The 18,000-nt window shown below is 40.9% G+C and overlaps 1 protein-coding gene across 1 annotated transcript in view; it reads left to right on the forward strand.

Annotated features, from left to right (window-relative positions):
* The window catches only part of Wdr70 (WD repeat domain 70), a 232,460-nt gene that overhangs the window by 81,360 nt on the left and 133,100 nt on the right, over positions 1 to 18,000 (forward strand). The window lies entirely within an intron of this gene.

Consider the following 18,000-nt stretch of genomic DNA (forward strand, 5'->3'; position numbering starts at 1 on the left):
CTCTCTTCCCTGGTGCTCCCTGGTGCCTGGGGCCCTGCCATTCATCTACCCTCTCTTCCCTGGTGCTCCCTGGTGCCTGGGGCCCTGCCATTCATCTACCCTCTCTTCCCTGGTGCTCCCTGGTGCCTGGGGCCCTGCCATTCATCTACCCCCTCTTCCATGGTGCTCCCTGGTGCCTGGGGCCCTGCCATTCATCTACCCTCTCTTCCCTGGCGCCTTGGCAACGGGATGACCAGTTATGGGCGAGCACTCACTGCTGCCTGCTGCACAAAGAAGTTCTTTGACCGAAATTTAGTAGCTGTAATCTATGTGTATGTGCATAAACGACTTGAAGGCAATTCAGCGCATGTTCATTTAGCAAGATAGCAGCATAGGTTCTCCCTAGGACCTCTGACCTCCCTGCGTTTATAGTACCAGGCATGATTCGATCAGAAAAATAGAAATTTTTTTAAATAATTTTTTATTTTCTATATTCTATGTTTACATTTTAAATGATTTTCCCTTTGCCGGTTCCCCCCTCCCTATAAGTTCCCTAAACCCTCTTCCCTCCCCCCATTCTCCTATCAACCCCCTCTTCTCTGTCTTGGTACTCCCCTACAATGCTGGAACAAAATACAAATTCTTATACAGGTGGTACTTAGAACTTACAATTAGGGTTCATGGCTATAGTTGCCTTGTAAATGTCACCATACCACAGTCTTAATGTTTCACTTAAAATTCAACCACAGATATATAAAGTGATTGTCCGAATTAGTGTTTATGTAAAAGTTTTCTTTAAAAAGGATGTGTTTATTATGTATTTATTTTTATGTCTATGTGTTTTTATGTGTACATGTTTTTATGTGTGAGTGCATGAGTTCTCTGTGCACCACAAATGTGCAGGTGCTCTCAGAGGCCAGAAGAAGGTGTCAAAACTTCCGGAGCTGAAGCTGTGGGCAGTTGCGAGCTTTCTGTTGTGGCTGCTCGAAACCAAACTTGTGTCTTGTGCTGGAGCAGCAAGCACTCTGAACTGCCACCCACCTCACCAGCCCCAAGTTACTTATTTGTACAGGATTTAAATTGCTATGAAGAAGACAAGATGTGGATTTATTTTTACTTGTAATGTAGCATGAGAGAAAATGTTGACTAGCATGTATGTGTGGCAATGACCCTCCCCATTTCTTTTATTGTGTTTTGAGTCAGGGGTTCTAACTGAATGTTGCACTGATTGAACTAGACTGTCTTGTCAGCCATCTCTGCCATCCTCCTGTGTCTACTTTTTTGATGGACTGCTGTGCCTGGCTCCCTAACCTGTCAGTGTGAGTTTGGGGATCAGAGGCAGGTCCTCTTGGTTGTATGACATCTTCCTAGCCCCATTATGAACTTCACTTACTTTGTAAGGAAAACTAAAGTTTCTATTAAGAAACACATTGCTATAAAACTTAGGTTCCTAGAAAAGTACCAGTTTATTGAGAAGTTGAGACTCTAGAGTAAATGTTTTGTTAGGAATTGGTGAGAGCATAAAATAGGGATTTATTCATTTAGTTATTTTGAAGTTCTTTGAGAAGAACCCTGGAAGGTAGCTCTTTGGTAGAGCTCTTCTTTACATGCTCAGAGCCCTGGGTCTGTTTCTAGCAAGACACATAAAACACAAGAAGAACTGTCTGTAGACTTATTAATTGTATTTTGGATTTTTAGTGATCTAAAGTAAATATCTGCTAATCAAGTATTTTAAAGTGCTAGGCAGAGAGGAATTTCATTTTTGATTTTAAAGCTGAAATGCCTTGTTAGTACTAGTGGCGTAATTGAGTCTGCTTGTAAATCTACTATGTAATAACTCAAGCCTGTAACATTATTTTTCAGGTTACTAATGCAACACATGCAGAACTCTTGCTGCCACTCATTTTTTTTTTACTCAAAAAAGTTAATAAATATTGTGGAGAAATTGAGTTTCTGAGCAGATAAGAGTTATTTAGAAGTAACCACGTACGTGGTTGACCCCATTATACTTGAATAGCTTTTGTTTAATTTGTACTTTTCCTAGTACTTTCAAGATTTATTATTAAGACTTTACCTTATATGACCAGGGATAAGACATTTAATGCCACACTGACAGTTATGTATTTTATACAATATATTCAGGAAATGTTCACACATTCTGCATTGCTGTTTACAGCAAGCATAATATGTTTATACCTTCAAAAATATTGGAGTAATGCTTGATAAATTCAAAGTTTTTTTGTAGTTCACTGTAGTTTTACAGTTTTTAATAATTTCTTTTGGCCAAGAAACATCAATTCTGAATATATAGGCATTATACCAATGATTCATATATAGGCATTATAAACTGGGGAAATGCTAGTTAGCATTTTTCTTTCTTTTTTGAGATTCATGTAAAAATGTCAATATAATTTTAAGATTTCAGAATAGCTATTTTTATATGGTTGTTTTAACTTCATTAACTTATATATTTATTTTTAAGAATGTGGACATCTACAAGGAATTGAAGGGTATTTTGTTTACTTGAATGCCATTAACAGGATTTGACAGAGGTAGTTTGAATTTCTTCTGGGGATTTCTCAGGCAAGGTAGTATCAGATCAATTGGCGCAGTCCCTGTATTTCTTTTTTTTTTTTTTTTATTTTTTTATTTTTTTTTATTTATTTTTTATTTTTTTTATTCGATATAATTTATTTACATTTCAAATGATTTCCCCTTTTCTAGCCCCCCCCCCCACTCCCCGAAAGTCCCGTAAGCCCCCTTCTCTTCCCCTGTCCTCCCTCCCACCCCTTCCCAGTTCCCCGTTCTGGTTTTGCCAAATACTGTTTCACTGAGTCTTTCCAGAACCAGGGACCACTCCTGCTTTCTTCTTGTATCTCATTTGATGTGTGGATTATGTTTTGGGTATTCCAGCTTTCTAGGTTAATAACCACTTATTAGTGAGTGCATACCATGATTCACCTTTTGAGTCTGGGTTACCTCACTTAGTATGATGTTCTCTAGCTCCATCCATTTGCCTAAGAATTTCATGAATTCATTGTTTCTAATGGCTGAATAGTACTCCATTGTGTAGATATACCACATTTTTTGTATCCACTCTTCTGTTGAGGGATACCTGGGTTCTTTCCAGCATCTGGCAATTATAAATAGGGCTGCTATGAACATAGTAGAGCATGTATCCTTATTACATGGTGGGGAATCCTCTGGGTATATGCCCAGGAGTGGTATAGCAGGATCTTCTGGAAGTGAGGTGCCCAGTTTTCGGAGGAACCGCCAGACTGCTTTCCAGAGTGGTTGTACCAATTTGCAACCCCACCAGCAGTGGAGGAGTGTTCCTCTTTCTCCGCACCCTCTCCAACACCTGCTGTCTCCTGAATTTTTAATCTTAGCCATTCTGACTGGTGTAAGATGAAATCTTAGGGTTGTTTTGATTTGCATTTCCCTAATGACTAATGAAGTTGAGCATTTTTTAAGATGCTTCTCCGCCATCCGAAGTTCTTCAGGTGAGAATTCTTTGTTTAACTCTGTACCCCATTTTTTAATAGGGTTGTTCGGTTTTCTGGAGTCTAACTTCTTGAGTTCTTTATATATATTGGATATTAGCCCTCTATCTGATGTAGGATTGGTGAAGATCTTTTCCCAATTTGTTGGTTGCCGATCTGTCCTCTTGATGGTGTCCTTTGCCTTACAGAAACTCTGTAACCTTATGAGGTCCCATTTGTCAATTCTTGCTCTTAGAGCATACGCTATTGGTGTTCTGTTCAGAAACTTTCTCCCTGTACCGATGTCCTCAAGGGTCTTCCCCAGTTTCTTTTCTATTAGCTTCAGAGTGTCTGGCTTTATGTGGAGGTCCTTGATCCATTTGGATTTGAGCTTAGTACAAGGAGACAAGGATGGATCAATTCGCATTCTTCTGCATGCTGACCTCCAGTTGAACCAGCACCATTTGTTGAAAAGGCTATCTTTTTTCCATTGGATGTTTTCAGCCTCTTTGTCGAGGATCAAGTGGCCATAGGTGTGTGGGTTCATTTCTGGATCTTCAATCCTGTTCCATTGATCCTCCTGCCTGTCACTGTACCAATACCATGCAGTTTTTAACACTATTGCTCTGTAGTATTGCTTGAGGTCAGGGATACTGATTCCCCCAGATTTCCTTTTGTTGCTGAGAATAGTTTTAGCTATCCTGGGTTTTTTGTTGTTCCAGATGAATTTGATAATTGCTCTTTCTAACTCTGTGAAGAATTGAGTTGGGATTTTGATGGGTATTGCATTGAATCTGTATAGTGCTTTAGGCAAAATGGCCATTTTAACTATATTGATTCTACCGATCCATGAGCATGGGAGGTTTTCCCATTTTTTGAGGTCTTCTTCCATTTCCTTCTTCAGAGTCTTGAAGTTCTTGTCATACAGATCTTTCACATGTTTGGTAAGAGTCACCCCAAGATACTTTATACTGTTTGTGGCTATTGTGAAGGGGGTCATTTCCCTAATTTCTTTCTCAGCCTGCTTATCCTTTGAGTATAGGAAGGCCACTGATTTGCTTGAGTTGATTTTGTAACCTGCCACTTTGCTGAAGTTGTTTATCAGCTGTAGGAGCTCTCTAGTGGAGTTCTTTGGGTCACTTAGGTAGACGATCATGTCGTCTGCAAATAATGATAGTTTGACTTCCTCCTTTCCAATTTGTATCCCTTTGACCTCCTTATGTTGTCGAATTGCCCGAGCTAGTACCTCAAGTACAATATTGAAAAGATAAGGAGAAAGGGGGCAGCCTTGTCTGGTCCCTGATTTCAGTGGGATTGCTTCAAGTTTCTCTCCGTTTAGTTTGATGCTGGCTACCGGTTTGCTGTATATTGCTTTTACTATGTTTAGGTATGGGCCTTGAATTCCTGTTCTCTCCAAGACTTTAAGCATGAAAGGATGCTGAATTTTGTCAAATGCTTTTTCAGCATCCAATGAAATGACCATGTGGTTTTGTTCTTTGAGTTTGTTTATGTAGTGGATTGTATTGATGGATTTCCGTATATTGAACCAACCCTGCATTCCCGGGATAAAGCCTACTTGATCATGGTGGATGATCGTTTTGATGTGTTCTTGGATTCTGTTGGCAAGAATTTTATTGAGTATTTTTGCATCGATGTTCATAAGGGAAATTGGTCTGAAGTTCTCTTTCTTTGTTGGATCTTTGTGTGGCTTTGGTATCAGCGTAATTGTGGCTTCGTAGACGGAATTGGGTAGTGTTCCTTCTGTTTCTATTTTGTGGAATAGTTTGAAGAGTATTGGTGTTAACTCTTCTTTGAAGGTCTGGTAGAATTCTGCACTGAAACCATCTGGTCCTGTGCTTTTTTTGGTTGGAAGACTTTCTATGACTCCTTCTATTTCTTTAGGCTTTATGGGACTGTTTAGATGGTCTAGTTGGTCCTGATTTAATTTTGGTATTTGGTATCTGTCAAGGAAATTGTCCATTTCCTCCAGATTCTCCAGTTGTGTTGAGTACAGGCTCTTGTAGTAGGATCTGATGATTTTTTGGATTTCCTCAGTTTCCGTTGTTATGTCTCCCTTTTCATTTCTAAGTTTGTTAATTTGGATACTTTCTCTGTGCCCTTTGGTCAGTCTGGCTAAGGGTTTATCTATCTTGTTGATTTTCTCAAAGAACCAGCTCCTGGTTTTGTTGATTTTTTGTATGGTTCTCTTTGTTTCTACTTGATTGATTTCGGCCCTGAGTTTGATGATTTCCTGCCTTCTACTCCTCCTGGGTGAAATAGCTTCTTTTTGTTCTAGGACTTTCAGGTGTGTCATTAAGTTGGTAATGTATGCTCTCTCCATTTTCTTTTTGGAGGCACTCAGGGCTATGAGTTTTCCTCTTAGCACTGCTTTCATTGTGTCCCATAGATTTGGGTATGTTGTGTTTTCATTTTCATTGTGTTCTAAAAAGTCTTTAATTTCTTTCTTTATTTCTTCCTTGACCAAGGTGTCATTGAGTAGAGTATTGTTCAATTTCCACGTGTATGTGGGTTTTCTGTTGTTTCTGTTGCTATTGAAGACCACTTTTATTCCATAGTGATCAGATAGGAGGCATGGGATTAGTTCTATCTTCTTATATTTGTTGAGGTCTGTCTTGTGACCAATTATATGGTCGATTTTGGAGAAGGTACCATGAGGTGCTGAAAAAAAGGTATATTCTTTTGTTTTAGGATAGAATGTTCTATATATATCAGTTAAATCTAATTGGTCCAAAGCTTCAATTAGTTTCATTGTGTCCTTGTTTAGTTTCTGTTTTCCTGATCGGTCCATTGAGGAAAGTGCAGTGTTGAAGTCACCCACAATTATTGTGTTAGGTGCAATGTGTGCTTTGAGTTTTAATAAAGTTTCTTTTATGAAAGAGGGTGCCCTTGCATTTGGAGCATAGATGTTCAGGATTGAGAGTTCTTCTTGTTGTATTTTTCCTTTGACCAGCAAGAAGTGTCCCTCAGAGTCTCTTTTGATGACTTTGGGTTGAAAGTCAATTTTATCTGATATTAAAATGGCTACTCCAGCTTGTTTCCTGAGACCATTTGATTGTAAAATTGTCTTCCAGCCTTTTACTCTAAGGTAGTGTTTGTCTTTGACCCTGAGGTGTGTTTCCTGTAAGCAGCAAAATGTAGGGTCCTGTTTACGTATCCATTCAGTTAGTCTGTGTCTTTTTATTGGGGCATTGAGTCCATTGATGTTAAGAGATATTAAGGAATAGTGATTGTTACTTCCTATCATTTTTGACGTTATTTTTTAAATTTGATTGCTTAACTTCTTTTGGGTTTGATGAAAGGTTACTATCTTGCTTTTTCCAGGGTGAAGTTTCCCTCCTTGTATTGGTGTTGTCCTCCTATTATCCTTTTTAGGGCTGGGTTTGTGGATAGATATTGGGTGAACTTGGTTTTGTCGTGAAATATCTTAGTTTCTCCATCTATGGTGATTGAGAGTTTTGCTGGATATAGTAGTTTTGGTTGGCATTTGTGTTCTCTTAGAGTCTGCATGAGATCTGCCCAGGACCTTCTAGCCTTCATAGTCTCAGGTGAAAAGTCTGCTGTGATTCTGATAGGTCTTCCTTTATATGTTACTTGGCCTTTTTCTCTTACTGCCTTTAATATTCTTTCTTTGTTTAGAACATTTGGTGTTTTGATTATTATGTGACGGGAAGTATTTCTGTTCTGGTCCAGTCTGTTTGGAGTTCTGTAGGCTTCTTGTATATTCATGGGCATCTCTCTCTTTAGGTTAGGGAAGTTTTCTTCCATAATTTTATTGAAGATATTTGCTGGCCCTTTAAGTTGTAAATCTTCACTCTCATCTATGCCTATAATCCTTAGGTTTGGTCTTCTCATTGTGTCCTGGATTTCCTGGATATTTTGGGTTACAAGCTTTTTGCATTTTGCATTTTCTTTAACTGTTGAGTCCATGGTTTCTATGGAATCTTCAGCATCTGAGATTCTTTCTTCTATTTCTTGTATTCTGTTGTTGATATTTGCATCTCTGTCCCCTGATTTCTTCCCAAGGCTTTCTATCTCCAAAGTTGTCTCCTTTTGAGTTTTCTTAGTTGTTTCTACTTCTGTTTTTAGATCCTGGATGGTTTTGCTTAGCTCCTTCACTTGCTTGTTTGTGCTTTCCTGTAATTCTTTAAGAGATTTTTGTGTTTTTTCTTTCATGACCTCAGCCTGTTGACCAAAGTTCTCCTGTATTTCTTTAAGAGATTTTTGTGTTTCGTCTTTCATGACCTCAGCCTGTTGACGAAAGTTCTCCTGTATTTCTTTAAGTGTTTTTTGCATTTCCTCCTTGTTGGCTTTTGTATTCTCCTGGATTTCTTTCAATGATTTTTGTGTTTCCCTTGCAAGGGCTTCTAACTTTTGATCCATTTTCTCCTGAATGTCCTTCATGTGTTCCTGTACCAGCATCATGACCAGTGATTTTAAATCCAAATCTTGTTTTACAGGTGTGATGGGGTATCCAGGACTTGCTGGTAGAGGAGAATTTGGTTCAGATGTTGCCATATTGCCTTGATTTCTGTTAGTGACGTTCCTGCGTTTGCCTTTTGCCATCTAGCTCTCACTGGTGTTACTTGGTCTTGTCAGTGCTGGACTCACCAGTGCAAGCTGCCCCTTCCCAGTTGGCCTCTGGTGCACAGCTTACACTCTGCACTGCCTGTAGACAGGGTGCTGTTGTCCAGGCTGTTCAGATCCCGAAGCAGGCACCTGAAGGCTCCCGCTGGGGCCCGCAGGATTTATTGGAGCACACCGACTTCTCCCAGCTGGCCGCCCGGAAGCCCCCACTAGCCTCTTGAGGGACCTGGAGATGTGGCGGCCACCCAGGCTGATCTGAAGCGGAGAGAGTTGAGCTGGGGGCTTCTGCCTGAGGCCTTGCCCCAGATTGTGTCTGTGGACCAGGTGGAACCCGTGTGCACCCCCAGGGAGCTCCGAAGGTGAATGTTGCTGTGACCTCCCCTGTGCTCCGCTCACTCCGCTGGGCAGCCGATTTCCCCAACCGGGCTGGCGCACACTAGGTTAGCCTTGTCGCCCGGGCCCTGAGTCCAGGCAAACGCCTGGGAGGCCAAGGTCCGAGCAAAGTTCCCCTGGGGCTATGTCTGTTATTTGGGTCCGCCAGGTGACCCGGATGGCGGGCGTGCGCGTCCGCGCTCCCCGAAAGCACCGGGAGAGTCTGTTGTGCTAATAACCTCCTGGGCGGGTTGACACACAGATGGCCCACCAAGCCGCCCAGTTCTTGGGGTCAGTCCTGTGCCTTTTGGGGCCTAGACCCCCGTTTTGTTAGCCTCAGGCTACGCTTGTTAGCAGTCTCTGCCCTCCCGAGCACTCTGGCTCCTGTAGGCAAAATGGCGGCGCGTGCGCCGGCCGGGGCAAAAAAAACTCCTGGCTGGGTTGGCGCCCCGATGGCCACTCAAACAGCCCAGGGCCTGGGTGCAGGCCAACGCCCGTCTGGCTCAGACCCCTGCGGTGTTGGGCCTAGGATTATGTTTGTGTACCTCAGTCTGACCGATCTCTGGAGCCCGGGGTCAAGATGGAGGTGAGTCTCTCCTGACTGGCGGGAGGCCGAGTTCTGAAGTGGCTTCTGTGCAGCGAAAGGCTCCACAGAACCGCAGTTGCTTGCCGCCCGGCTGGTCAGCGAAGGTCAGTGGTCGTGGGCGCAGGGCCTAACTGGACCCTGTGTCGCCTTGGTTCCACCGCTGATGGCCCTTCAGCTGGAGCAGCCACTGCTACCGCCGCCGCCGCCGCCGCCGCCGCCGCCCAGTCCCTGTATTTCTAAATGATTGTGTGTGCTCACAGGACTGTTGGGGTATGTACCGTGTTAGCTGCTTACTGGGGGGCAGTGGGAAGAACATGGTGCTCCTGTAGAAGCCATAAAATGAATTTTGCTATGGGATTGGGAATTAAAGATGTTTATATATTACATACGTGGTAATTCTTGAAAACTCATAAAGAGAAAATGTTCATTTTACTTTGACTGATTTTTCCTCTCAAAGATGTGGATATAATGAGAACTATTTTGTAGTCAAAATTACCAAATTTATTCGCATTGTGTTTCTTCATCCATTTCCTAGTCTGCTTTATAATGCTGACTCCATCTCTACCTTGGACATGTGTCCTCATCTTTTGGCTTCCTGTTGCCATGAGTTAGAGTGGCAGGGTGACAGGCACGCTTTTTAAGGAACTGTGAAGAATGAGTTGACCTCTCCACTCCTTTATTTCTAAACTTTGTAAGTTTATACAACTTGGTAAGCTATTTCTGTCTTGTAAACTGTCCCTCTTTGTGATAATGCTTCTGAAATTTATCTTGATGGAAGTGTCAGCTTTTGTTACTGCCTTTAAAAAGGTGCTCCAAGTTAAACCAGCAGCTCTTGCCTGGAGAAATCTTTCCTGTTAGAATAGTAACAAAACAAAGTAGGAGAAAATATGAAGGTCTCAGAAAGTATTGATCTCAGGCTTCCTGTAGTGGTCTGGGGCTCGTTAGCTACAGTGAAGCACAAGTTCTCTGTGTCAGCTTATTGTGAAGCACATACTGCATTGTGCAGGTCTGTTTACACCTCACAGTGTAAACATCACCTGCAGTGACCGGCAAACATTGTATCTTTGCAGAAAAATCAAGATTCACAGATTTTGATGTACAAAAGTCTATCTTTACATATAGTAACCAGAGGAATGGGCCAGCCTTTTGTTTATACTGCGTAACTATGTAGTAATTACTGCTTAACCTTACCCAGGCATCTTTACTTATGTGTCTGAATGGGCACCATGTTACAAATCTTTCTCATAATCCACACGATTTGCTCTTTTTTCAGAGAGTGATATAGCTTTTGCAGATACAGTTTTTTAGCTTCTTCAGTCCCTTTCTGCTTTTGCTGTAGAACTGTCTTGCCTGTCAACTAGCATGTTTATTGACAGCCTACTATTGCCTGGGTTTAGCTAGAAACTAGATAAATGAAACAGTCCTGAGGATTTATAATACCATAGACAGTCAGAAATACTCATAAAAAGGCGAGCAGAATCTAAGCATGTCACGCGTTACTAGGATTTATGAGGGGTCTAAAGTGGTCTGGAGTGCAAGTTTATGAGGAATTGATGCTTAAATTGAGACTGAGAAAGAGTGGTTGTTTGTATTCAGAGAGAGGAGGATGCTTTTTTTTTTTAATTGACATGAGGTCTCTCTGTGCAACCTTGGCTGTCCTTGGAACTCTCTCTGTAGACCAGTCTGACCTTGAATTCACAGATCTCTGCCTGCCTCTGCCTCCCTAGTGCTGGGTTTAAAATATCTATCGCCACCAATCAGCTAAGAGGATACCTCTTTGGATGTAGTAAACAGCATTATAAAAGACACATTTTTTTATTATAATTTTTTATTTTCTATATTCTTTGTTTACATTCCAAATAATTTTCCTGGTTCCCCCCTCCCCATAAATTCCCTAAGCCCTCTTCCCTCTGCCCATTCTCCTATCAACCCCCTCCTACTTCTCTGTCCTGGTGCTCCCCTACAATGCTGGAAGAAGCCTTTTCAGGATCAGGGACCTCTCCTTCCTTCATCTTAGGAGTCATTTGATATGTGAATTGTGTCTTGAGTATTTAGAGTTTCTGAGCTAATATCCACTTATCAGTGACTGTATTCCATGTGTTCTTTTGTGATTGGGTTACCTCACTTAGGATGATATTTTCCAGATCCAACCATTTGCCTAAGAATTTCATGAATTCATTGTTATTAATTGCTGAGTAATATTCCATTGTGTAAATATACCACATTTTCTGTATCCATTCCTCCATTGAGGGACATCTGGGTTCTTTCCAGCTTCTGGCTATTATAAATAGGACTGCTGTGAACATAGTGGAGCATGAGTCCTTATTGCATGCTGGGGAATCCTCTGGGTATATGCCCAGGAGTGACATTGCAGGGTCCTCCGGAAGTGTTATGCCCAGTTTTCTGAGGAACAGCCAGACTGATTTCCAGAGAGGTTGTACCAACTTGCATTCCCACCAGCAGTGGAGGAGTGTTCCTCTTTCTCCACATCCTTGCCAACACCTGCTGTCTCCTGAGTTTTTAATCTTAGCCATTCTGACTGATGTGAGGTGAAATCTCAGGGTTGTTTTGATTTGCATTTCCCTAATGACTAATGATGTTGAACATTTTTTAAGGTGCTTCTCAGCCATTCGAAGTTCTTCATGTGAAAATTCTTTGTTTAGCTCTGTACCCCATTTTTTAATAGGGTTATTTGACTCTCTGGAGTCTAACTTCTTGAATTCTTTGTATATATTGGATATTAGCCCTCTATCGGATGTAGGGTTGGTGAAGATCCTTTCCCAATTTGTTGGTTGCTGTTTTATCTGCTTGACAGTGTTCTTTGCCTTACAGAAACTTTGTAATTTTATGAGGTCCCATTTGTCAGTTCTTGATCTTAGAGCATAAGTTATTGGTGTTCTGTTCAGGAACTTTCCCCCTGTGCTCATGTCCTCTAGGGTCTTCCCCAGTTTCTTTTCTATTAGTTTCAGTGTGTCTGGTTTTATGTGGAGGTCCTTGATTCACTTGGAGTTGAGCTTAGTACAAGGAGATAAGAATGGATTAATTCCCATTCTTCTGCATGCTGACCTCCAGTTGAACCAGCACCATTTGTTGAAAGGACTATCTTTTTTCCACTGGATGGTTTTAGCTCCTTTGTCAAAGACAAAGTGACCATAGGTGTGTGGGTTCATTTCTGGTCTTCAATCCTATTCTATTGATCTACCTGCCTGTCACTATACCAATACATGCAGTTTTTAACACTATTGCTATGTAGTACTGCTTGAGGTCCTGGATACTGATTCCCCCGGAAGTTCTTTTACTGTTGAGAATAGTTTTAGCTATCCTGGGTTTTTTGTTATTCCAGATGAATTTGAGAATTGTTCTTTCTAAGACTATGAAGAACTGAGTTGGGATTTGATGGGGATTGCATTGAATCTGTAGATTGCTTTTGGCAAGATGGCCATTTTTACTATATTAATCCTACCAGTCCATGAGCATGGCAGATTTTTCCATTTTCTGAGGTCTTCTTTGATTTCCTTCTTCAGAGACCTGAAGTTCTTGTCATACAGATCTTTCACTTGTTTGGCTAGAGTCACCCCAAGATATTTTATATTGTTTGTGGCTATTGTGTAGGGTGTCATTTCCCTAATTTCTTTCTCAGCCTGCTTATCCTTTGCATATAGGAAGGCTACTGATTTGCTTGAGTTGATTTTATAACCAGCCACTTTGCTGAAGTTGTTTATCAGCTGTAGGAGTTATCTGGTGGAGGTTTTTGGGTCCTTAAGTATACTATCATATCATTTGCAAATAGTGATAGTTTGACTTGTTCCTTTCCAATTTGTATCCCTTTGACCTCCTTATGTTGTCTAATTGTTCTAGCTAGAACTTCAAATACTATATTAAAAAGATATGGAGAGAGGGGGCAGCCTTGTCTAGTCCCTGATTTTAGTGGGATTGCTTCAAGTTTCTCTCCATTTAGTTTGATGTTGGCTACAGGTTTGTTGTGTGATTTTATTATGTTTAGGTATGGGCCTTGAATGAATTCCTGTTCTTTTCAAGACTTTTAGCATGAAAGGATGCTGAATTTTGTCAAATGTTTTTTCAGCATCTAATGAAATGACCATGTGGTTTTTTTCTTTGAGTTTGTTTATGTAGTGCATTACATTGATGGATTTCCATATATTGAACTATCCCCGAATCCCTGGTGTGAAGCCTACTTGGTCATGGTGAATAATCATTTTGATGTGTTCTTGGATTTGATTGGCACGAATGTTATTGAGTATTTTTGCATTGATATTCATAAGGGATATTGGCCTGTAGTTCTCCTTCTTTGTTGGATCTTTGTGAGTGCAACAGTACTCGGATGTGTATTCCCAGCACTTCAGATGCTAAAGCAGGAGGTTTGCTGCATGTTTGAAGCCACCCTATGCAATATAGTGAGTTCCAGACCATCCTGGGCTTGAGTGAGATCCTGTTTCAAACTGCGACAAAAAATTCCCCAATAAAACAGCAATAAAACTTAGACAGGCATAATTGAGAAATACAGAAATCTGACTTATTAAATAAGAGAGAACAAAAGGGAGAAGAGTGAGGTAGGGCCTTGGCAGACATGTTCCATGTCTGCATTCCAACAGCTCAACTCTAGCACTTTTTGTTTGTTTGTTTGCTTGTTCTTTGTTTTGTTTTTTTTCGAGACAGGGTTTCTCTGTGTAGCCCTGGCTGTCCTGGAACTCACTCTCTAGACCAGGTTGGCCTCAAACTCAGAAATCCCGCCTGCCTCTGCCTCCCAAGTGCTGGGATTAAAGGCGTGCGCCACCACTGTCTGCCTCTAGCACTTTTTTAAGAAGGGGAAATGAATCGATCACATTGAAATGAAAAATGCCACAGCATCTTTTTGTATATAATAGATTTAGTGGCCAGAGGGTAATCGTTTGTATGTTAGGTCTGTGTTTTTGTTGTCTTTGTTGGTTGTTCTGTTTTTCTTTTTTGAGACAGGATTTTTCTTCATGACCCAGCCTGGCTTGGAACCAGTTGTGAAGCTTAGCCTGTCTTAAACCTCATAGCTGTCCTCCTGCCTCAGCCCTCCCAAGTAACCAGTTGCTGCTGCTGCTTTTTAAAATGATACTTTGTAAGGAGTTTTTTGAACTAGTGCCTCCTGCATGCTAGTTATGCACTGTACCCCTGAGCCATGGCTCCACCTGGTTCTTTTCTGCCTGTGGAGTTTCACAGATCTATCTGTAGAGTGCTGATGTGTGAGGTAGGAATTACTAAGCCAGTCTATTACCTGGGCTTCCTAATAGAAAAGTTGGTACAACAGAAGCGGCTCACCACTGGTCACAGGAAGCAATTGAGATCATTCCAATTCCTTTACATAATTTGTTTTAAATTCTGGACATTAAAGTCACCAATCCATGTCTTTTTCTCCATACTGTGAATTGGGTAGTAGATAACAATATATATATAACATATTGTCTGAGGATGTGTGAGATAGAATGATGAAGAAAATTGTTTGGCATAGCAACTTTTTAAATGCATCAGTGAGGTCCCTGAGATCCTAAAGTCAAAACTGTTTTCATAATGACATTAAGCCTTAATCTGGCATTTTCTCCACTGTGTGGCCATTTGTAGTGATGCCAGTGATACAGTGAAAAACTCTCCTGGCACCTTGGACTATATTCAGGTGGTGGAAACAACGGACGGGTACTGGGACTCACTGTGTTTTGTACTGCTGTACACTTATAACTAAAATGGAAAGGGAGAAATAAAAACACACCAGTTTAACTTACTCAACTTGATGAAACAGTGAAAGTTAGCTTTATTAAATGCCAATCCCACGTGCATTGCTTTATTATTCTCTTTGAGATGGGGAGCAAAGCCAAGACTCGATGCAGCCAAAGGGAGGATGATTGGCAGCAGGAGAATTATTCACGTGGTTCTTTTCTCTAGTGAGATTATTCACTCGTATGTATGTATGTATGTATGTATGTATGTATGTATGTATATATGTATGTGTATGTATGTATATCTTTAAAGAATTGCTCAGGTTTATGTCAGATTTCTCTTAAAAAATTGGAGTCAGATGCCATTTTAAGGAAAACATTTTGGAGCTCTGTGCCCACTTATATTTTAAGCTGAATTTAAAAATTTCAGATTTTGTATCCGTGTTTGAACTTGCTAGCTTTCCAGAACTAAGATGAACATTTTAGCCTGCAGTATTCTTTACATCAGCAATGCAGAAAGCTCAGAGTTAGGTACAGCTGATGTCCCATTCAAGGTGCAGAGTTTCACACTACCCTCACCCCAGGAACTGCCACTTTGAAAGAATCCACAGCAGTCTCACGTGGCCACAGAAGTACTTCTACTGCATCTCTGTGTGAGTGACGTCATTCATGAGATGTTACAAAACAGTCTGGTGCAGTAGACTGAAGGAAGTCAATGAATCTAGCTGTCCTACACTAAGTCTATTAATAAAAATACAGAAAAAGTTGCCATTTATCTCCATACAAAGGGACTTACAAAGGGACTTATACAGTTCTATCTTTTGTAAGATACTTTGTTTACAATCTTTTTATATAAAAATGTATCATTGAACATTTATCAAGTTTTTTAGTATTCTTAATACATAGTTTAATTTTTAATCATTTGTTGTGATTAATATTAGTTACAAGGTATAAGATGCTATTAAAAGTTCTCTATTACTTTGATTTTAAGATATGCAATGTAACTTTTCAGTCATTCATATTTGGCTTCTCTGATTAACCCACTATACTAAGGCTAATGTGTATCTACATGAACAGGGGCAGAGGAACTGCTGTGTGTCTTCAGTGGATTTGTAAGAAATATAATCAAGCCTCAGTATCTGTAGGGAATACTTCTAGTATCCTTCTACCCAGCCTTCCATAGATATCAAAATCCCATTGCTCAATTCCTTCATATAAATTGGTGTAATATTTTAATGTAACATAGGTTCATCCTTCTATGTATTTGAAATCATCCCTAGATTACTTATGATTGCTAAAACAATGCAAATGCCGGATAAATAGTTGTTGTGCTGTGTTGTGTAGGACTGGGGATTAAATAGCCTTTTCTGAATCTTTCTCTCTGTGGTTTCTATCTTCAGTTAAACACAACCACCATCTATGTTACTTCTCTGGTTGTGAGCACACCATGCATTAGCACTAGGCTTTGAGCTGAGTGCAATGTGGAGAATACTCTGTGGTCTAGGGATGCTTCCCAGTCTCCTGATCTGAGCCATGCTGGACCACAGTTTATAGTGACAGGACTGGGATGGCTGATATTGGATTGTTTCTTCCTCGGACCCTGCAGTTCTTGAGAGAACTAGGGTAAAAGCAGTGTTTACCCTTTGAAGCTTTTCAGCCGGGGAGTTCGCCAGACTGACCTGGGAAAGAGTAAGCTCTTCCCAGGTAGAATGGTGCTGTGGGGCTCAGCAAGTCACAGGGTCTGTTCTGGACCCTTTCCCATTTCAAAATAATCCCAACCCTTGCTTTTGTAAGAACCATGTTAACCAGCAGAGTAAACTTGAAAAAGGCAGAGGGAAGAGACTGGCCTTTTCCTATTATAATCTCTGCCGTGGCCAGGAACTTTAGGTATTCTGTTTATTTAATTGGCTCAATGAAGGCAGTAATTTACAGCATCACTACCTATCTCAGGGTAGAAGTAGGAGCTGGAACTCATGTCTGGCTCATTACCACATTTTCTTTCCTAGAGCCAAGTCCCTTTAGCCCATAACTATCAGCATCTGCCTGAGGATATCTTCCTTTAGACTCCGTGTCTGTGCAGTAAAGCAGATCCTTGCTCAGACTGAAACTTGTTTTATTTTATTTTGAGTGTGTGTGTGTGCGTGCGTGTGTGCGTGCGTGCGTGCGTGCTCATGTGCACACATTCACATGCATGCACACACACATATACACACACATATACATACATTTATATACCTGGTTTTGATAGATTGTATTTTCTGCTCTGTAAATGTCCCTTTCTGGTTTTGAGTATAAGATATGATCACAAGTTCAATATTGTGTCTTCTCCAAGGCTTCAAAACATTTTCTGTTTCTTCAGTTATAAAGTAGAATAGTATAGAACTTGTGGTGGGCTTTGGAGCCAGGTTGTCTATGTTTGAATCTAGGCTCTGCTGTTTACTAGCTGTGTGGCCTTTGGCAAGTGTTCTGATGTCTCTGTGACACCATGTTGACACTTGGGTAATGTGGTGTTGTAAGCATAATTGTATGTAGACTGTTGACACCACACAGCAGCACCCCATTAACTTTGGCTGCTAGTGTTGCTGTTTTGAGTGTTGGTATCACTGAAAGGCTTTCATTTCTCCTAGAGGGGCCTTTCACATAGGGCCTTAGTATCAGAGGCTCATAAAGAAGCAGGTGTTTCATTCCACTAGTTAATTTATTGCAAACTTCATTGTCTACAGGAATTCTAACTTTGCATTAATTTAATGGAAGGCCATCAGCCTCTTTTACAAAGCATACCCAGACGTTTCCTACTTCACTAAGTGATTTATCCTGTTGTATCAGAGATATGGGAACCTGTGAGCCTGACTGTCCCATCCTGGCCTTTGAGTAAGTGTCTTGCTTACAGCTGAATTTCTTAGTGGCCACTGGCTGGCATTGCTGACTCATCAAACAGAGCACTGTTTTCTTGTTCACTGTTGCCAAGAGTTATGCATTATACACATGGCTATATCTCGGCGCTAAGCTTCACAAGTGGTCTGCGGGGGTGTGCTTTGGATGACCAAGAGTCTTCACAATGGGCCCAAGAGTTAAATTAGAAGTTGAGTGACAGATGAGATGCTTCCAAAAAGTAGATGAAGGAAAAGAATTTTAGATACCCATGAAATTTTATACCAAGCTGTGAAGCCCACAAACTTTAGAATTCTTGGGTATTCCACGTTTCTAGGCTAATATACACTCCACTGTGTAAATATACCACATTTTTTGTATCCATTCCTCTGTTGAGGGACACGTG

Source organism: Apodemus sylvaticus, chromosome 16, assembly GCF_947179515.1.
Source record: "Apodemus sylvaticus chromosome 16, mApoSyl1.1, whole genome shotgun sequence".
NCBI lineage: Eukaryota > Metazoa > Chordata > Mammalia > Rodentia > Muridae > Apodemus > Apodemus sylvaticus.